General features: G+C 24.9%; 2 protein-coding genes across 2 annotated transcripts in view; one reads left to right on the forward strand and one right to left on the reverse strand.

Moving 5' to 3' along the window:
• Positions 1-5,290, reverse strand: part of LOC126551491 (cytochrome P450 6a8-like) — a 57,926-nt gene extending 52,636 nt beyond the window's left edge. Inside the window, exon 1 of the mRNA XM_050204994.1 lies at positions 4,888-5,290. The gene's annotated coding sequence lies outside the window, so the exon portion shown is untranslated. The remainder of the gene's footprint in view (positions 1-4,887) is intronic.
• The window catches only part of LOC114132301 (protein amalgam-like), a 307,230-nt gene that overhangs the window by 157,386 nt on the left and 126,020 nt on the right, over positions 1-23,824 (forward strand). The gene's annotated exons all lie outside the window — the stretch shown is intronic.

The following is a 23,824-nucleotide window of genomic DNA, read 5'->3' on the forward strand; positions in this document are numbered from 1 at the left end:
GTATTCATATGAATTTATTTTAATTGTATACACTATTATACCTATGTATTTTAATATTTTTTAAAATTTGATAAAAGGCGTACATTTATCGTTACCTAATATTGTATTTTATTTAACCTACCTCTCTTACATTTATATCCAATCTCTCAATTTTACCACATGTATTTTTTTTATTGATTTTTACTTTAACAATAGATACCTGCTATAATTTTATTCTATTGAGTTATTATTTTTTATACATTCGTAGCTATCATAACATTAGTCCAAACAAAGAAAAATATTTTATAAAAATACAAGAAAAATATCTGAAATATCGGTTATCATACGCCCATATGAAAGTCAGTCACCAGATTTAATATTCTAATATTCTAAAGTTGGAAAATTAATTTTGAACCCTCAAAAAATAAACTTTTAGATCATCTCTGTATATACTATACAGGGTTCATTATAATTATATAAGAATTGCCTATAAAAATATTATTTATTTATATACAACAAAGTATTACAGCGTTTTCTCAAAGACTATATAATAATTGAATGTAACATATTTCAACTAATTGACAATAATATTATTATAATTCATACATATTTGTTTTAAATGTTTAATCAATATATTTTGCTTTATAAATACTTTATGAATAAACACTTATTAAAATTGTATAAAATTCAATAAAGTTATACATAAATATGCGTACTCCAGCATTTAATATACCTTGTAGAGTTTGCAATGTAGAACCTAATGAAATATTATAAATTTATAAGTCAATAAAAGAAATCCACCGAATAAAAAATATTTTTAATGTTGTATTAAATGTATTAGGTGTATATAATTTCATTAGAAAAAAAAACAATAATTTTACATATTATAGTTTGTGAGCTTTATTTACATGCGTGACGTCTATAAAATGCACTATGCTTAGGTATATGAGATAAAATTAACAGTACAGATTTTAAGTTTATTTATATTAGAATAGTAACATAATATAATTATAATTTATGATTTAATTGAGTTTATATTGAATTATGATGCATAATAAATTAAATAAGTGAATGTTTAGAATTTCGAATAAATGAACAATTAATGAAACATTTAAAGCACCCATAATTGTACACAAAAACTTGCGAAATTCATAAATTTAGAAATATAATTTAAGGACCAATCTTTAATTTCTCACTCGATATTTACATATTATCTTACACAATAATTTTTATACTCATGTTAAAAGTGTAAAATCGATACACGTGCAATAACGCGATGAATATAATACATAATATTGAAGTATACACGTCAAACGTATCTGTATCACCAATAAGAAGTCTTTCTCAGTGGTGAACAGGGTTAAAATTATTATTTTATAGTATAAAATAAGTCAACAACTTTTATAATACTATCTTAGTCGAAATAAATTATTATTATTATTACCTGAAACTTTGTCTCGAGATTAACTTTCAAATGGAATCATAAATTATTGCATTACTGAAATGTAATTCCTATACCTTTTTAAAGTATTACTGAATATATTATACTGTATACCATGTGATCGTATATCCATAATATTATATTATTTCGACCGATTGAATGTTGCTTTTGATTTATAACATCATTACAGCTACTATGAAATTTTTATTTACTTCACTCACAAAACAATATCAATCACTAGATTTATTTAATAGGCATATTTAAGTGTTTAAATTATATTAATTAATTTTTTTTATATATTTTACAGGTAAGACATTTACTCTAAATAATAAAAAAGTACAGAATACAAAATTGGTAAGTAAAAAATGTAGTATACCTATGTCCTATAGTATAGACGAGAATAAAATATAAATTATAATAACTCAGTATTATAATATTATAGTATTATTATGATAACTAGGTACGTATAATAATATTTTATGGGTCTGAATGTCTGAGCAATACGCAGTGGATCTGCACATAATATGTATAAAGCTTATACAACTGTGTACAGGTCGGTTCACCGGCGCGATCGTAAAACAGGTATCAGAAATTAGACGATAAAAATATATAAAGTTATTTCGACAAGAGCTCGAACCCACAATTCTATGAGTCAAACATCGTCCTATTGGTCTTAAACCACCGCCGCTATTTGACATGGTTCTGTGCGCATGTTGTACGATTGAGGAGTTACGTGACCACGTCAACTTTTCATAAAATACTTAAACGAAAAACATTTTATCTACAGACTGTCTCACGAGAGAAGGGTACCGAGTCGAAAACCGGATATTCTTGCGCATCCCCACGTCGCACCGTACCCAATTATACCCCCCCCCTCTCAACACATTGGGCTCGGGCCCGGTTCGTAAGTCAGTCAACATGTGCTTAACTAGACCTTTCATTCGCAAGATATACAATATTATATTTATCAATCGAATATACCTTGTAGTTTAATAGTACCTACAAGAAATTGGTACCATTTTTTTTATCGCCAGCAAGTGTATAATGAAATAATGATTTTATTTGTTTTCTTAATAACTTTCAAAGTAAATATTACAGAAAGGTTTAAAAAAAGTAATAGACAACAATATTAATAACTTAAATGTACGTTATTTGTAGAGAGTAGTTTTATAAAATGGCAGGTAAATAAAAAAAATGTAAATGGAACTAATCCAACTTCGTCCATGGAGAATAAATACGGAACACTCAGTTTAAATCAACAAGGATCTTAAAAAAAAATAAGTGTTATTTTTTGTTAAAACATTTATAATTCTCTGAAACGGAAGTACGTTAAATATTATTAATGGCTGGTTAACTACGATAACTATGGATTATTTATGTTTAGAATTTAAAAACACAGGGCCTAGTTAGAAAAAAAACGTACATAAGAATAAATGTGAAAAAACTCATTAATTCATTACACTCATTAAAATAAGTCTAAAGAACTTTTAAAATCAATTTTTGAGTTAATATTTTTAGAAATATAATACAATTTAAAATTAATCACAGGGGAATTTATCACAATAACAACAACTCTATCGAGTATTTTATTTTTGTAAAGTTTCAGAGTAGGTACATTGCTTAGGACTGATAAAATGTAAGTAGGTAATATTTATTCTTTGATATTTTAAATTTTGTACAAATATTACTTGTTTGCATTAAGATATAATAATATTGTGATTTTGTTACTTATGTTTTGTCGATTAAACAAAAAAAAAAAATAATGATTGTGTTTTTTTTTAATTTAATTCAATTTTATAAATTATTGGAAAACAAACAATAAAATAATATATATAAATAAAAAATAAAATATAAAAATAGAGTTAAAGAGTTTATATTTATACTAAGTAAATACAATTTAAACGGTTAATTCCGAATAATTTATTTAGTTTTAGTTAACATATTTTAATTTCTAATGGTCTATAACCATTTTAAAATAAGATCAAATGAAAATATAAGTTCAAAATCTCATGGCTATTTAACAATTTAAATAACTTTAAAGTATTTATTATGAAACACATTAATACACATTAATATTGTTTTTAGCTTAGAAAATAATTAAAACTAAAAACTTTTAAATAAACAGTTATAAACAAGAGGGAAATCAGGATAAAAAGACTGCAGTAGTTATGGAATGTACTTTATCATGGAGTAAATCATTGTAAAGTATATTGAGGGGTATATTGTGCTGAATTTGAATTCAATGACAATTCAATACATGTCAAAAACCGTTCTGAGCAAAGCCTAATATTACAAAGTATACTTTATGATAAATTTATGTTACTATTCCCTATATTAATTCATTTAACTTTCAGCAACACAGTAATTTTAATTGAATATATTATAATATAGTATAAAGTAAATATAAAATACTTTTATTTATATAAATATGAATAAAAATTTTAAATTCCCAAGAATACTATTTTTAATAACAAAAAAAAAAAAATTAAAATCACTATCGTTCGTTTAAAAATCTTATTTTATAATTTGGTTCAAATTTTAACTTTTAATACCTAGATGTAAAATAAAACTATAGGTATATTATATTCTTACATTTTTTGGTTTTACTATGAACTAGGTACTTATGTAATTATGTGGAACTTTGTATTAGATTTTTAAGCCCAAGATATAAAAATTGTAAATTTTATAAATGTTTAACTTTATAGTGATAAACAAAATAACCAAATAATATCAACATTTTAACTTAAAGCACGTTTATAAAAATAATAATAATGTTTGTATATTTTAAAATTGTATTTGAAAACATTATCTTATAGGTATTCAATTTTAAAGATTTTTATTAGAGGCTAAACACTTTTATCAATACTAAATCAACTACAAAAACTTTAATTTTAAATATTTATATAGATATAATATTTAGCATAAAATAATGATTTGAGCTCTATATTAACTTGAACTACTGACCAATAATAATTTATTTGTACAAATTTTTGTCGTAAAGCATTTGGAAGACCCTGTAGTATATATTATATATTATGTATATACGACAATATGGTTAAAAACTAAAAGAAAAAAATATTGAGAAAAAACAATACAATTTACCAAGCACAGTGAGTTATGCTTGTAGTTTAAGGTAGTTTATGATAATTGAACAGTTAAAATGTAAAATTGTCTGATTCAAAGAATATGTCTATAAAATGACTATTCTTAGAGGTTTTATCTTTAGTTTGAATTTCTATTCTAGAGCTCGGAAATCTAAAAATTGTAACGATCAAGATTTGATAAAAGAAAACACGTTTTGACCATTGTGCTTTCGATCGGCAAAAAAATGTTTTCAAGTCCAGCGTGCGACGACGTGTTATGGGTGCGATATTACTATAATATTATTATACGTAATCGTTGGGATATTTGTACGTTGTTCGACGAAATAATAATAATATAATGTATCGTATATATTGTGTACTCACGTGGTGCAAAATTGTGTCGTCGGAAGACTCGGCCGGCTAAAGATGGTACGCGCGTGCGATTATCACTGTATTATTATATTATAATAATAGTAAAAAAAAAAAAAATAATAATTGAATAGCACTTGACCGCTAAACTGTCCGTCTACCACTATGATATAAGGCCGTGTTCAAAGCGCACTCGATGGAGTTCTGAAGAAAAAAAAAACTTTCCGGACGGAGAAAGTGGTCGGTTGCGGATCGGACGAGCCCCTTCCCGGACGAACGCGGACGGTTATAGTAATCGTATAATGACGATAGGTCATAAATACTATTAAAAAATTCAACGTAAATAGTGCGCTGTATTTCAGTATTATATCATTATACTATGCGTATTACTTATATATTATAAATGTAAAACCAAATACGTTATTCTATATTGTGTAGGTTGGTCGAACGTCTCGTGTGAAGTCGACGACGAACTACCGATGATACGCGAACGAAGACTGAACGTCTAAGATTATCAGACCCATAAATATAGTGTCCAAAATACCCTTCAGAGTTTAATTGCGAACAATTTTTTATTCTGAGAAGTACCTAATATGATTCAAAATAATATGCAATAAAAACAAATATTTCTAAGAAGTAGGTGGTCCAAGAATACCAACAGAATATAGTTCTTGTACAATATTACCTATATTTATCTTTCCACAACCCACTATTATTAATTGTTAAGGCGGGTTCACAACTTCCCGTGTCGTGTCGTGTCGTGTAAAATCCTTTTTTCTGATTGGTTTACTAAAATGTGATAATAAAATATGTTCGTGTCGACCAACACGATACCGCGATTACCGCGAAGTTGAATTAATTCAACTTTTGATCGTGCTGGTCACAATGTTCACGACTTGGTATATTATATAAATATATAAAACCCGCGTAAAATTTGATAACCGTGGTACCATGATACTACGGTAGAATTTATGGTTATCAAGTTGGTATCGTCCTGATTCGGGAACGAATTTATATTACAATTTCACACGGCACGACACGACACGGGAAGTTGTGAACCCGCCTTTAGATTAGTTATTGTGAATCGGTGGAAGCAGTGCGACCATACTGCAGGTTGATAAACCAAATAACATATTATAAGCTTGTTGGTATCACCATAAAGGGAACTATAATACGTCTATACATCGTTCTATATTAATATTATTAATATTGACAATCGAAATATTTGATAGTTCATTTTTTCTCGTGTATTAAAGACGAATTACGAATAATGCTCTGCTATATTGTAGTCGATTTTTAGTGTATATCTCATTTTTAAGTGCTGTTACTATAGACAATGGATATTTTGTTCGATTTTAATTTAATGATAAATCACTACTGTACGTGAAAGTGTGAAACACGGTTAAATTTAAATTAAATAAAAACATTACTAAAACAGAAAAAAATTCTTCAGTTTCAAACACATTTTTATGGCTGAAAAAATATTCAAAATATTTCAAGAATTTTATTTTTGTTTTATCATGAAATACGGATATAAGTAAGTAAGTAAATATTTCCATTTTTCGATAATTTTTTGTTTAGATTATTTTGAAAAGTACGTGGCATTTTTGACTTTCAACTCCCCAACTAGATTCAATACTTAGCTAGAATTCACCCACTAAAGTTTAAAATTTATGTTTTTTTTACTGCTTTTAAAGTTTATATCCAACCAAAAACCGCACTATTGCAAATCTAATATATTATATAATCATCACTGAAGAACTCAGATTCTAAAATGTTTGCTTTAAAATGTTTAATAATAATATAATATATACAGTTCATATAATATAATTTGTGTATATTTTAATTAATTATTGAAAATTATACAAACTAGTAAACTATATTTATAAATTATAACATTAAGCATGTAATTAATGTGTAATGGATCGTTTTTTTTTCTAACAATATTTTACAATAAAATTATTCACATTAAAATTAGTCTTTAAAAAAAAAAAATTATTTAATTAGGTATGTACTTGTATTTTATGATCATACATTCGAATATTCGAATTATTTATCTAACAGTTCTCACTATTTTAAGGAGTACCTAACGATTGCACTTGGCTCATTTCTACCCGATTTAGTGCTACTCTTTAAAAAGAAACCAAATTAGAATCGTATTGTTTTAATAATTTATAATACCTAAATAATATGGTATTATAGGGTCATGTTTTTAACGCCACCATAATAACAATGTTTTCGAGATACAAGCCACAATTATTATTTATTATTACATAATCATTGTGGTACTAATAATAACCTATAGAGTGTAATATACGTACGTAGGGCCTGAACCGGTTATTGTAAGCGTACGTGATCGGACCGTCGTCATCTCGTAACACTAGTAACACCTGATGGTTATTGTAGGTTAATAACGCCACGGATGCTGCTGCGCCTGCAGACGATCTCTTGAGTCCTGACTCAGATCGCGCGACTACTTTTCGAAATTTTTTTTAATGATGAGACCTCCGATCAGTCGACAGTTAAGTTTCTTTTTCGAAATGTATGTTACATTTTTCACCGCACTGTGCATATTATAACTTACCTACATTCATTATTATTATTATTATACTCGCTTTAAAATATTTTATAATATTGTCACGACCGTTTTTCATGTTACGTAATCACGTTAAGCAACAACACAATACTATAGTGTTGTTATTCTTCAACTCGGAACTCAGTCCCTCTGCGAACAGAGATAGGTCAAAAGAATTCTGTTAAACACGTTCTCTTTTAAGTTATACGCATAATATAATATTATCATATCTGCATAATATTATAATACAATATTGTCGTTGTTCCTTCATCAAACCACATTTAGTTGTATCTAGACTATTTACAATTGCGCTATCGCAAATATTTGATTTTTAATCCTGACCATTTTTCTACCATATACATTCATTGCGAATAACGCTTTTCGCTTTCGTTCGTAAATTGAAACCAATATCATCTTATCGCTTATACATTAAATATTTTTTTTTTTTTTTTTGCTAGGACGTAAGAACCTAACTAATTTCGAATCTCTAAATGTCTCACGTTCTAACCCTATTCTCATTCCTCGTCGAAATTCGATTTAATATTATATTAGGTATATCGCGGCAGCCATTTTAAAAATTTAAGACTACCTTATATTATTATAACCATTTAATAATTAATAGGTACCTAGTTTTTTCGTGATAAAAATGTTTTGATTTACCAAATTATGGTTTAAAACGTATTTAAACATAAAGTCACTCAATTTGATAGCAAATTTAAAATCCTTATTAAATTTATATTTTTATGCTAACTATTATTTTCCTACATAATATTGTTAAAACGTAGTAAATAATAAAAATTTTTATCATCGCTGCTTATTTTTTCATTTGTATGAATAGTAAGTTATTAGTTGAATCTTGAATAGCTATTATTAATATATTTTAATTCATTCAAAATTATCTTGGTCGACGACTGTACACCTAGTTACATTTTTCTCCAAATTTAAATTGTTCTTTTTTTTTTTGTGCATAAGTATTTAAAATAATTTATATCGTTAAAGATATTTCAACTCTATTGGTTCGTTCGTATAGTTTTCTCAAACACAAAATATTTTACTCGAATTAAGTTTGTATCTGTTTTTGAAATTTGAACTATAGTAACTGAAGCCATCCACGTAATATATTTCATTTGCACGACACATTTAATTAAAAACTTAATTATTTCTACACATTTTGTTTATTTTTTTTTTCTATTTGCGATTTAATTTCAGCAAATACTTTCTAATCCTCTGTTAATTATTCTTCCATCTATTATATATTATTATATTCCATAAATGCAAATTTTAATTATTACATTCAACTAGGTAGTTTAGTTTTTATATTATTATATTCTAACTCTTCTTCTGTGTTCCTATGCCCATTGCCCAAGTAATTGCTTTTAAACTTTTCTTTAATAGGTACCACTTTTATACCGAGTGGTACTTATTTTTGATCTGGTGTAATTAAAGATAAAACTTATTAAATAAGTCCACGTACATTTATGAATATATTTAATTTAAAAAAAGAATATTTTTTTGATATCTGGGTAAATTATATATATTGCATTAAACATTTGATTTGACATTATATAATATTAAAAACTAGATGTATTTGTTTATTTATAACATAAATATTAATAATTGATAATATAATATAATATAATATAATGTTTTGTCCATACCAAAGCAACTTTATAGGTACCTCCTAGTTAACACCTTTTCGAATACCTACAAAACACTTGAAACTGTATAATAATCCATGTTAAACCACTGTAGTTATACTGTACTACTGTACGATTATATTTATCGGTTAATCCTATATTTCTATAATATGATTTAATACTAATCTGTTAAATGAATTTTTTTCTTGATTATTATGTTATTTATTAATAATTAGTTATAAATAAATTATATACTACAACAAAATAAATTTAAATATGTATATATTTGTTATCACTTATTTATATTTTTACAATATTATACAGCTGTGAATAATAGTTGTATATACTACGAATGAATGGCATATTATTTGAATACTGCACAAATAAAGATATAACCGGTTTGTGAAATAACTATTAACTATAATACGCATTGTGTCATATACAACCATACGTTTTATTTATTTAAAAGGGGAAAGCGTTAACGTGTATGATTAGGAAATTATAAACCAGTTGTATGATTTAAAACGTTTTAGGATATGTATGTGACTTCTTTTATATTATATTCTTTTATATTTTTACTCAAAGGTATTAATTAATTTTTAGCAAACTTACTCAAGTATTTCGCAGTTCTATAATCTATATAGTATATTATAATAAATAAATAATTTCTTATGTTTTATCGATGATTAAATCAAATCAGATATTATGTTTAAATGTTTAATATTATTGAGTAGCAAAATAAGTAATGACGGGACTATTATACGAGACAATAGTGCTGTAATCTTGTTCAACTTTAAGCAAATTGTGTTGGATTTGTTTTTAATTACATTGTGTTATACGAATATTGAAGTAAAATACACAAAATAACTAAATGTATTATGTCAATTACTCAGTTCACATTCGTGTATCATTATTGAATTAAAATCTTAAATTTTAAATTAAATTTTTAGCATGTAATTAATTTGCTTTTTAATTAAATTACACAGACTTGATTTTAACGGTAAAGAAAACTAGTTTTTATTTATTTGAGGAAGAAAGAGTTGTTTAAATTGTAATAATTTTTAAAATATAAAGACAATTAATAAAAAAATAAAAATTGAGATGGAAAAAACAAATAAGCCGATAGTACTACTTGTAAGTATAAATCAAACAAAAACGCGTTAAAAAAATATATTAAAAAATCAATAGGAAATAGGAGTTATCTTAAAGAAGTACATAGATTTTATATAGTATTGTTTTTTTTTTTTGATTGAAGGTTTCTTTGAGTGTAATGTACTTTCGATGATATAAATCGTATTTAATTAATCCTTTATATATTTATAATAGTCTTCTCCGTTCTCATGCTACTTTTATATCGTCAATATTCACCCGTCAATAAATATTTGTTTACATAGTATTAATATTTATAATATTTATTCCTAGAAAGTCAATGAGAAACCAGAGAAGTAATAGATAGGTAGTAGGTACAAACAAATTTGTCATAAACATGTTAGCTGATTATGCATAGGTTAGGTTACCCTGTGATTTTGATAAAATGATATCCAACGTATTATGATAACTGCTTTATTTCCCGGAATCGATAGAAACTACATATATAAATACAAAACATTCTATTTCCAAATCGTATTTGGATAATATATTTATAATTATATAAGCTAAACGTTGTACATTTAATTTCAGAATTGTGTATTATGAATTATGATACAAATGATATTCTTAAAATCTAAAAATATTATATTAGAGACTAGACTATACTATTATTACTGCTATTATACTTCTAGTACCCAATAACGATTATAATAAGTACTGAGTTTGTAGCTGTGGAATTTACTCGTCATAATGCAGGTTTTAGTATGAATTTATCGGCCGTTCAAAGAAATATTTAATATTTTGTACAATCATTTTAACGGTACAAAAATGACCAATGTCCATTCAACGGCGACTTTTATTACGTCATAAAGTATATAATGCGTAGAGATTTTTATAGTTAAAAATATATATATTTTTTTAAGTCAAATGAACAAAGGCTATACTTAAATAGTTTATATAATTTTATATTCACTGAGCTGTTATACATATAAGTACGTAAAGAATGAATGTTTCTGAGGGAAGCAAAATAAAATGATATATTCTATGCAACTTTTATTATTACTATTAAAATATTTATTTATTTTTGTTGTTTTATCATTCACTACCAAAAGCAGTTTAATGATGTATTTTATAAGTTATTGATTTTATCTTTTAAAATGTAAATTGCAGCTTGTTTTTCTTTTAGTCAATATCTTCTCCTGGAACTGGTAGGTAATACGTTGTAATATAGAAATATATACATACCAATATACCATTTACATGAATAATAATTATTTCATTTTATGGAAACTGAAATTAAAATTAATCAACATTAAAACTTAACACAATGTACTATATATTTTTAATTCTTTGAATCTTGTTAATGAAAACATAAATACAGAAAATTATCTTTGTCAAATATTAGTTGTGTTGTGCACAAATTTAAATCTATTTAAGAAATAATCAATTATTTAATAATTTATTGGTGATAAACTTATATTCAAAAGATAACATATAAACATAGTATTTTATGGAAAAAATGTACCGTTATGAAAACCTTTTTTACATTTTGAGTTTTCAATTATCATTTGTATGAAGCATACTTCGAAAGCATACACTGTCTCTTCAGTTATGTCATTGTGTTTGACATTTTCTCCCGGGACGTATAGATATTTTTATTCAGTATAATTTAAAATGTCACAACTTTCAGAAATCTCTGTTTCCAAACTAGAAGTACACCTGTATCCAAAAATTGATGAGTTTTCAGATCGAATTTTGCATTCAAAACAGAGAAATATTGAAAACTAAAATATTTTAAAAACATGATTATTTTATTCTATATAATAAGACCATTTTTCTAAATAAAATATTAGTTTAAAAATTGTATTCACAATTCATATTATTATTTCGGTGTGTTAAAAATAAAATTGTACCTATACAAATTTATTTAAAATTAAATGTAGAATTAATATTTTATAAAATATAAACTCTAGTATTTTTCTCTGAAACTCAAGAACCATATTATATTTTAATACTTATTTCAAAACTTACAGTAAAGACAATAAAAATTTAGTAATAATTTATCCATACTTAAGGGATTTTGGAAATCACAATTACCTGAAATAAATATCTATTTAATAACATTCAGCGTTACAAACGAACATGTGTGTGCACGAGTATTAAATGAATTTCTCTAGTTTTAAAACCAACGTCATAGTTTTAAACTTAACGACTCAAAACTATAGGCTTACAAAGTGGTACTACGTCATCAGTGACCGACACGGGTAACGGACTCCTTTGAAAAACTTTTGTACTTACTACTATTGTTAAACATACCTACTATATTTTTGCTTACGCTTTTATTTTTTGTACAAGTTCAAGTTAAGTATTTTGAATATAAAAAAAAAAAAGGAAAACTAAACGCATTTGCAGCAATATTTGTTGTTGATTTTGTCGTTTGCTTAATTGAAGTATAAAAATCACAAGCAATAGTGTAATCAAAACATTTATTATCTTCGTTTAATTTTATTAAAAAGTTTTTGATATTTTCATTGTAATCACATCAGAGTAAACTTATTGGTTGTCAGATAAAATACTACTTACTTTGTTGTTATTTACTAATGTAGGTACATTTGTGTAACTACTACATATAATATACAGATTATTACTTAATTATTACTATTATTATATTTAAATTTATTTTGTTTTACGTTACACGAGAAAATAAATGCCAAATAATGGATTAGATTTAATGTGTAATTAATCCCTGATGTTACGAATGTTACGATTTAATAAAATCAAGTGAAAAATATGATATTGTGTTTATTGGAGAGAAAACCGTTTTTATTTTGGTATATTATATTATTTACATCATTGAAGTTGAGTACTGCACGCATTTATATGAATAATAATAATAATACACGTCTTACAACAGTTGTATTGATTTTGGTTATTTTTACACGACTCGATGAATATAATATTACATATAGAATAATATTTGAAGACTTGCAGGGTAAAAAGAATAATGTATTTCAAACGAAAAATTGACAAGAACGAACAGTATTATTCTATTATGTATAAAAAATGAATAAAATAATATTAAAGCGTTTAATAATGTAATACTATTTTTAAGTTGAAACATTTTAATACAAAGTTAAACGTAATAACGGAATATTACATTATTAGTTTCCACGAAACTTGTGAATTATCACTCTTTCTTTCTAAAATGATATAAATATATATATTTATTATTTATTATAATATAAGACAAAAATTATTATATTTAATCGATTTTATGAACACGTATTAATTGCGTTATATAAGTAAACATAAAAGAATATTATGCATTAATACTTATAAATTTAATTTTTTTTAAATGTTGTTCAAATTTGTTCAAATGTAGACTAAAATCCTGTATTTTTGAAGCTTAAAATAATATTAAATATATATATATATTATATATATATATATATATATATATATACTATGCATTGTTTCAGTATAGGTATATTTTAATTTATAGGTAATATTATGTAAAATATATATGTTAGCGAAATCAGCTTTGGAGTGGATTTAATCTAAAATATTAGTATCACAAAAGAAGTATAACGCCATTATCATCAAGACCTATAGTTAATATTTCAGACCAAAACCACAGTTAAAATTTAAAATTTGAAATTCTCGTTATTATTTCTTTGATTATCGCAGATTTGACGTTTCTCGTGGTCTATATGACGTCTTCAATATTCAAATTTACCAAAGACAATAATTGCGGATTTTAGTAGCCACAGGTACACTGAACAGCTTATTTAGCATATCCTATGCTCGTATTGGTTTAGTTATTGTACCAAAGCAAAACCACACGACTAAAGTTTACGCCATACCTTTCCCACTCAATGTACAAGCGTATAGAGGATTTCATGAATAACAAAACCATAATAATTGTACAGACTAAAAGTTTTTAATTTTTAATATCTGAAAAATATTATGACTATCCAAGCGTTCTATAATTTTCTGTGTTTCCTATACTATATTTTTTCTGAGTTGTTGTGGTAACTTTATTTATTAACAATATATTATTGTTATCTATTCACATATTAAATTATCAAATTCAAAAGATATGATTTCCAATTATATTATGTCATATTAATTATATGTAGGTATATACAAATATCATAAAAATATCGCAAGCTAAAAAATTTTATTTGACATAAAATAATAATTTGGAACTAATTTATTTTGAAAACAAATTTTTTTTCTACAAATTTATTTTTAGATTATTAAACGCATGATAATACGTATGCAAATAAAAGTCGAAATTACTTAAGTACCTAATAAATGCCTATTATTTTTGTACTTACATAATAATATTATAGTATATGTTTTATAATTTGTTGAATACATAATATACTTAGAACAAAAACACTCGTTGGGTTATCATGTATATGGACGAGTAATATTATAATAATTCGATGACGTATAATATTATATTTTAGTGTTGTTGTAATTGTTATATAATTTTTTATGCAGTTTTTATGGTGTTCTATTAAATGACGCATAACATTATGTCTTAATTCCAAGAAATAAGAATAATAATGTTGTTGTTATCGTTGTTTTTATTTGACACTACCAACAAATAATTTTATTAATATCGTCAAGAGCTTTGCAGCAGTTCTCTATAAGTTATAAATAAAATACTTTTTGTGTGGGCCTCGACGCAGTGGTGGTTTAAATAAAATACTATATTGCGGAGGAGCTAAATACGACTGGCCTTCGAAATTCTATTTAGATTAGGGAAGGAACTATAATATTATAACCTTGTAATAGGGATGTATATATTTTTTAGGTTGGTTTAGTAACTATGTATTTTTTTCTAGAAAACGTTATTTTGGGTAGTATAAACTCACAAGAAGTTTCATAGTTCACCTTTTTTTAGATTGAACACGGATTGTATTTTTTCTCGAATTTCTCCCTAGTGATTTTAGAAAATTTCGAATAATGTTAATAAGCAACACTTTCGGTATAAAGTTTTGTGCGTTTTAGACCCAGTTTCGTTCAGAATTGTTTATCGAATGCAATGATTTATTATTCAAAGATGCCTAACCTAACCCACCCCAATCCAGTATCATCTTTTTCTCATATAAATATAATACATATAATGATATATATGTTTAAAGTCAATAGCTACATACTTATATAACGACTTTAATCATGAAATAAGGAATTTTTGGAAAAGTGCTCATAAATCATAATAATGTGTATTAGAACGTATAACGGCTAGGGACGGTTATCAACTGCTGTTACCATCATACGAGTATAACGTGTGTATTTTAAATTTGTATTCCCTATCGTGTTTTCAATTTTTAAAAATTTCGATCCGCCTCCCTTACACAACTTTTGTTGAACACGACGTGGTGTGTTTTCAAAAACTTACAAGCGGGTTTTTGTTCTTCTTAGCTCACACCCGCTCGACAGTAATAATGTTGTACGATCGATCGGCACGTATTACTCGTTATAAGCTCATAATATGTGTGTATAGATATAAAGCGAGGATCATCCTCATTATTACCCATTGGTCTTGAGATAAAACTTATACCATTCTATCGAGACTATATATGAATTCCATCGACATCTACTTATGTATACAGTGTGATTCACTGAGCACGCTCAACGTTTTTCTTCAATAATACAGTTATTCAGTCTGATAATTAAAATTTTTAAATATACTAAAGAATCATATTTTAAAATTCTTTGGAACTTTTGTACTGTCTTGTGAATATTTCAATTTATATTTTTTGTATGAACACTCCTGTTTTCTAAAGTAAATTATTTAGCGGGTATTTCATTTTATAAAATTCTGAAATTAATTTAAAAACATAATTCAAACGAAAAGTTGTGTATAATATGATAACGGGTTTGAGTGATATGGGAGCAATAATTGTAACTCGAACACTTTGGTAATTAATGTATATAATTAGTAAAAATGGTTCAAGTTTAATTAATATTAGGTTCACAATACTATACATATATTTGCATTTTTTTAAAATGATTGTTTTATGAACTATTATTCTCAGAATAAAAATTTTAACAAATGAAATACTACTGATTTTAAGTTTGAATCATGCACTTAAAAATTATTTATTAATTAATATTCTATTTTAAAAATGGTCTTATTAGAAAAACAGATGTTTGTATGACTAGAATTATACCACTAGTACTCAACAATTTGAAAACATAACTTTTATTTAAAAATTCCAAAATTCAGGATTCGAGTAAATTAATTATTAAACGAATAAATGGTATAAGCATAATTGATGAATCCTCCTATATTCCTATATACAGTTCCGTACTTATATAATATATAGATATTCGAATTATACGTAGTGACCATATGTGGTAATCCGCCACTATCCATGGATTACCACAAAATTCCGGGCAACCGGCCGAGATAAGATGTGTACTCACCACCGTCCAAAAATAACACCCCTATAATATACTAAAAAACTGCAGCTGTTAGCCATCTAATGATGTAGATAAGTGCACATCATACCTAAAACTTTTCTACTATCACTGTCGCCGGGGTTTAATAATAAAATAATAATAATATGTAATGGTTTCTTTACAATAGTATACACCGATTCCGAAACGTTCCAACAATTTATTTGATAATATAAAAGTTAGAGCATGGTGTGCGTAGTGCGTGTGTATGCATATAAACCACATAATTTACCTATATTACGTAGTTAGTAGTTAATTTGTATAATTTGTAATAAGTAGTAACTAATAACTAATAATGATTCCCTGCAGAGAGAACCAATGGAATGGAATGTGTCAACGTTAAATTCTAATCCAAAAGACATTATACCCTATTGTTAAAGTGTTTAAGTTGTACTGTGAATCTTCATATTATATATATTAAAATTGTATATTATACATTTTCTGTTAGGTACGTTTTCTCTACAAGTCTGAATACAAAATGATCCTGTAGTAAATCAGCGATCATCTACTAGCTTAATGTCAGTTGAAAATTTGTTAATTTAGTGATTTGACAACTTTAAATACATTATAATAATAATTCATTTTAATAAAATTATAATAAGTTAGCTGTATAGTTCAGAAGTATTTTTTTCTCGTATTATCGTCCTCATAATAATATGATTAATAGGGCTCGGATAATATGAAATATGTATAATATATATATTATATATTCCAGTATCAATTTTCAATTATTGTTCTAATTATTTTTATTTTTGAAAACGTCTTTATTTACTTACAGTTTGATTAACAGTGTAGTGGACTCAAACAATCAACAACTAATTGTTTAGTTAGTGTAACATACTAACTACTAACATTGTGATCGTGTTTATTTTTTTTCCATATTGTTTTCATATGACTAAATAATTACCTCTGTTAGTAACTTAACTAAAGTTTTAAGAAGTGTTAAAAAAGTCTTTAAGTTAAATTGTTAGTTTTCTCTCACTTGCGTGTTATAACGTCAATGAATTTGGTGCAGAAGTTTAGTTATTAAATAAACTATCATAAAAAATGTAATAAATTATGTAATAATTAATTAAATAATAAAAACAAAATAAAAATACGGTAATATACTTATATACTTTTTTTCCTATACAATATTATAATATATTACTTTCTAGGCACCAAGTACCGCACTGCGTATACATGACAAATTGATGATCGATTTGAAAGGTTTTTAGCTAGATTATTTCCAATTCAGATGATTGTAATTGTTATAAAATTAAAATGTAATACGTATTAAGGATGTATGATATGCATTGCATTGTATAAAATACAATACGTTTATAATTTAAAAGTTTTAATTATTATTTAATTTTAAAATGCATACAGTAAAGACTGTTTTCACTTTAAAAAAAAATTAATAATATTTAAGTTTGGTGAGGAGTCCTTTAAATTTTTAACTTATAGGACCATTTAGTTTTGTAAATTATGTAAATTTAAAATTTCAAGTATAAAAAATAAAACTAATTATATATGATGAAATGAAAACACGTATAAAAACTATGAAAAAATTGGTATTGAGTTTTGTTTTGGAAATTGTTATGTTTTTTTTTATATTTCTAAATCCAAGCCCTACTGATTAAACTTTACTGGGTGAAATAAAAAAAATAGTTTTTATCTCGCGTACATGGTTTAACTTGGGAGTTAATTAAAAAAAAAAAAAACATTCATGAACAAACCTTTGGTTTTCAATCAAATTCCTGTATTACTTGATGATATTTTATTTAAAACAAAATGTATATTACTGATCTATATAAACTTATAAATTAACTTTCTTATTCTCGATAAGTTATCTCTATATGAGTATGACGATGTTCCTGGATGTTTCAACGAAAGCTAATGGAAATGTATGATATTGTACGTCGAACGTATACAGTTTAAACCAACCTCTAATGAAAAATGAACACCTCTACAAATACATCATATAACCAAATATTGCAGATGATATATTCGAATAAAATACATACAGTGATTGATGTACCTATAACGAATGAGCATATTGTTTGTAACTGAAAACAATGTTGACTTATCATCATAAGTGTAGTAGGTAATAGGTATATACTGTATAGTTTTTGTAAGTGCGTGATGAAAATAATATACCTGCACACCATGTTCCGGACGGTTAAATGTAGATAGATGCGCATTCGTTATCATAATTGATATTCACGTGGTAATTATTCGAGCCCGGGGTACAAAATGTTTATTGCGTTAAATTAAAATGTAAATGAAACCAGTTAATTGGTTTACATATGCAAAGGAATTCGAATACTTCAATCATCTTGGTATCTTGCAAAAACCTCGGGGAATTTTCGTATCGTCTTTAAATTAATATTTTTTTTTCGCTTTCTGTGTATATTGATATTCAATTTATATAGGCTGGCAGGTAATTGCGTTGATAAAAGTGAAGTGCATACACACACAAACGATTGGTGTTGAGTGCTCGTATACAGTCGTATAGTATATAATAGGTAAATAATATTATTATTAGTAGTGCAAGACAGTATTGTAATTTTTACTTTCAAATCGAAAATATTAAATATTTAATAATTATGTAACTATCGCATTTGATAAAAACAATTAAATGATTCGCTTTATTTCGATAAATATTGGTATTATTACACTATACTAAATCGTATTATAATCGGTTACGTTATAGTTTTTATACATTATTAATTTTTGAAAATTACTAAAGAATGTAAACAAAAAAAATACCATGTTAACTCAAGTTTATCTGTAAAATATGTGGATTATGTGCTGGATATGATTTTTTTGTGTTGAAATGACGTATTACATACAAATAGTTACTACTCAATTAAAACAAAAAAAAAAATATAATTTTATAACCAGAAAACAAAGAATATAATAGCATAACATGAAGTACTTAACAATTACCAATTACTTACATCTTCGATAAACAATAAAACATAATGCAATATACCTATACCGTAAAATAAATACAATATATATATCTTTGATACAAAGAATTAACAGTGCGCGTATCATTCTATAAAAAAAATTACATTCGAACCGAATAATATAGTGTTGTAAAATTATAGCTACCTATTATATCTATAATAAGATATTATACAAAAGTTATGAGACAATATTTTATATCGTGGCTAACAAGATAGTAATTTATTATAAAATCAATCTTAATCATAAAAAACGTATAACCTGTCATCATTCAATAGTAAATAATTATTGTGCTTACGTACCTACTTTATTTAACATTGTTGTAAAACTTAGAAAGTGACCGAAGGTATTTTTACACCTATGCACTCATGGTCAACATATATATTATATATTCAAATAAAATAATAGATGATTTCTGGTATAGTTCAAAAACATACATTAGAAAATAATAAGCACATAGGTAGTCGATTAGTCACTTACATGATGTAATTGATGAAAAGGACTCGTCTGTGACTATAATTAGATTGCATAACAGAAGTGTAATACTTTAGCTTAATGTACTCAGCTCAACCAAATAACTGTCAACAGTAAATACTAATGCGAAAAATGTTTTAAATAACATTTTATGACGGACACCATTTTGGCTAATTTATTTAGCACGGAAATATGTAATATTTGTAAAAAAATGGAGAAAGTAGATAATCACTCTATTAGAGTAGGTGTCGAGTTTACCCCATCATTGAGTGATTTTAATAATTGTGCTAAATTTGAATTGAATTTGTTAATTTTTATTTAAAAACTAACTAGATAGAATTTTCTATTAAAAACCATCTTAGAAGTTAAAAAATAACACTTTTTTCTATTTGAAAAACTACATAAGAAAAAAAAATACACATAATTATTGTTAAGTGTATACATTCATTGCTCCGTTCAGAATCTAAATATAACAATCAATATGACAAAAAATATTAAGCTGATTCTTTGTGTATGTATAACATGTTTGTTTTTTTAAATTATAATAATTTACTGAGAATTAAACGTATCATGTAAAATATATCTGTGTGTATTGTTAAATATAAGTAAAATATTAAAAATATTATTTCAATAAAACAAATGCCTCATTTGTTTTAATTTTATCGTTATTTTAATTTATTATGTGTGTTTTTTGGCTCTTGGTATTAAGTATAACATACTAAAATAATATCCAAAATTATATTACGTAAAATAACATAATATACAATATTATTTCAGTTAGCTTAAATGTTAAATTATATAGTATAATCTATTTTATAAACTATTATTTCAACGTTATATTTTCTTGTATAGCTATATGTTCTCATTATTTTTTTTCAAAAATTGTTAATGTTTAGTGTTTACTGAACCAACAACGGTATATAAAGTACTATTTTCAAGTTATTTATATTTTACTATATTTTATAATATATTTATTTATGATAAATTGTTATATAAATTGATCCTATTTTTAACTGTTTTAAATTTTATTATTATTCTATTTTATATTTCATGAAATCAAAATAAAAATGTAAGGTATTTCAAACATTGCTCCAAATAAAAACGTATTTGTTTATTATTATTTTAATTCTAATCAAAATTAACATTTTTTGATTCTTATAACAATATGATTTTGTTTTTGAATTAAAATAATTATAATAAGAATTAAAATTTTTTAAGTTTTAAAATTTAAGTTTTTTTCAAACCATTTGATACTGAACGTATTTTAATAGTTTAACTAGATCATTAATTGTAAAAAATGTCATTAATATTGGCTCTAGAGCCAAAGTATATTAAAATTAGCTATCTAAAATTTATTTCCACCTTATATTTTCTAAATATTTTAGTTTTGAAACTTTACTATAATAAAGTGTTTAGAAAAATAGTAATAATAATATACATATTTTAACTGCGTTCATAACATTTTGAAATTCGATGTATACAATAAATTGTTTGATTGCTTGGTAAATGCAAATTAACATAATATACTATACACACATTTAGTAAACTCGATTGCAATCAGTTATTTGACAGCAATGATTTATAATTGTATTTAAATTTAATAATCGTGTGTTTCGTCAAGTCGAGTACCCAGTGTCAGTTGTGGTGAAAGTTTTGGAATTTTTTTTATTTTATGTTTTTACTTGTTTAAACTAAGGCATTACAATTTTAGATTTTAGATTATGAAAAAAATAATAGAATTTTTTCAACTGACCTATAATAATCGGCACAAACATAAGTAAAAATGAAAAAAATGAATTTATTTCTAATATAAACCTACATTAATATTATTATTTTATGTTTAATCAGTAGTTTAAAAATTAAAGTCAATTTTCGTGACTCATGATGAGAAACATATCGTCATTAACATAAATAAATTATGTTTAAGGCTATTTAGGTGTAGGCGTGGAGAAGTTAGATTGGCATTTCATTACACCAATAAAAACATTCACGTATGAATAATGATGCACATGATTTTTTAATTATAATATAATTATAACAATGATTTGTGTTTTTGAGTGAACTTTATACTCATAAAAATTCAGTGTATAAAAACATATTCGGAATAAAACAGTGTAATACAATATTATTCTATATATTATTTTTAGAATAAAACACAAAATACATGATTTAAAGTAAATAATATTTGACAGCTAAAACAATTATTCAAAATGGAGGTTAAGTATAAAAAATTAAAAGTTACTTTAATTATAAATAAATACTGATGCTCAGTGTGTATATCAAAAACTGATTATCATTTCTTCCAAAATACTCCTATATTATTTTAGTTTAATAATATCTGATTTTTTAATCTTTGCGACATTAAAAGTAGAACAATTATTCCAGTGCATTTCCTTATAACGAGGAATAACAAACAAACTTAACAATAAACCATGATATAAGAGTAATAGTGTAATACCATATAGGAAGCAGGTATTAAACACTCATTTTGTCAAAATGCATTTATTTTTTTATTTTAATTCAGAAAATAAAATATAATATTCAATAATAAATTACATTAATATTTCCTGTACTTGGTATAAGTTAAAATCAAAATATTTTGGACTTTACCAAACTACTTATGGAGATTTTAAATTGTCTACCTTTTTTTTTATTTATTTTATGTAAACAAAATTTTTAGTTTATCAAAAACTTAACCAAAATATTTAATAAAAGTTTTCTCATAAGTAGTTTTTACAGAAAGTAAAGGATTGCAATTTTTCTTTATTAGTAACTGAAATTTCATTGTTGACAAAATTGAATATTCAAATACAAAGTTTCGATTTTTCATCTGAGTAAAAATATTAATAATTTTATTGTAATTAAAAAATTACAATAAGGGACATTTTCATTATTAAGTGTATTATTATTTTAGTACACAATAACATTTTCGAAATATTTACACCAATATTAGTACAATATTGTATTATTTTAATAAATATTTAATTATTAGTTTATTTTCATACAATTTATGATATTGCATCAGTATTCACTTATACCTTGTAGGAATTATATTTTTGGAAAATACTAGTGCTATAAAAATAGGAGTGTAAAATAGCTAATACTAGAACTAAAAATTAATGTTTGATCCCCTATCTCATCATTTTCTTTATTTCTCATAGATTCTATATGTATATAATGATTATTTACTTAAATAAATTACTGAGACCTAATCAATATCGTGAGAAACTCGAATTATACTATGCACTATGCAGTGTAATAAATTCTGTAAAATTTTTAGTTTTGTGAATTTTATTGTCTTAAAAGTGACATATTGAAATAAGCAATCCATTCGTAAGAATAAAAGAATAAAATGTGTAATTTATAAATCCTTTGATTAATAATAATAATGTATGAAAATATATGAAAATAATTTTAATATATGAAAAAAAACTGTGTGCTTGGAAAGCAATGTCTAAATCTTAGACTCTTAGACTCTAAGAAGACTAAAATAAGTACAGAATACAATGTGCATTTAAATCTGCAGCCTAGATAATAATGACGATCAAATATTATTTGTCTAGTGTGATATAAACAGATGTACCATAACATAAATGAACTACAAAATTTCGTTGTCCTAATGTATCTGCTATAAATTCTTTATATAGGTAATGCACTAAAATACTTGACGTATTCCTTACTACCGATATGTATTCGTGTTCCAAGAACTTTTGTCCCAGTGTGCAATTGAGGTAACGATTTTGAAACT

Source organism: Aphis gossypii, chromosome 3 (assembly GCF_020184175.1).
Source record: "Aphis gossypii isolate Hap1 chromosome 3, ASM2018417v2, whole genome shotgun sequence".
Lineage (NCBI taxonomy): Eukaryota > Metazoa > Arthropoda > Insecta > Hemiptera > Aphididae > Aphis > Aphis gossypii.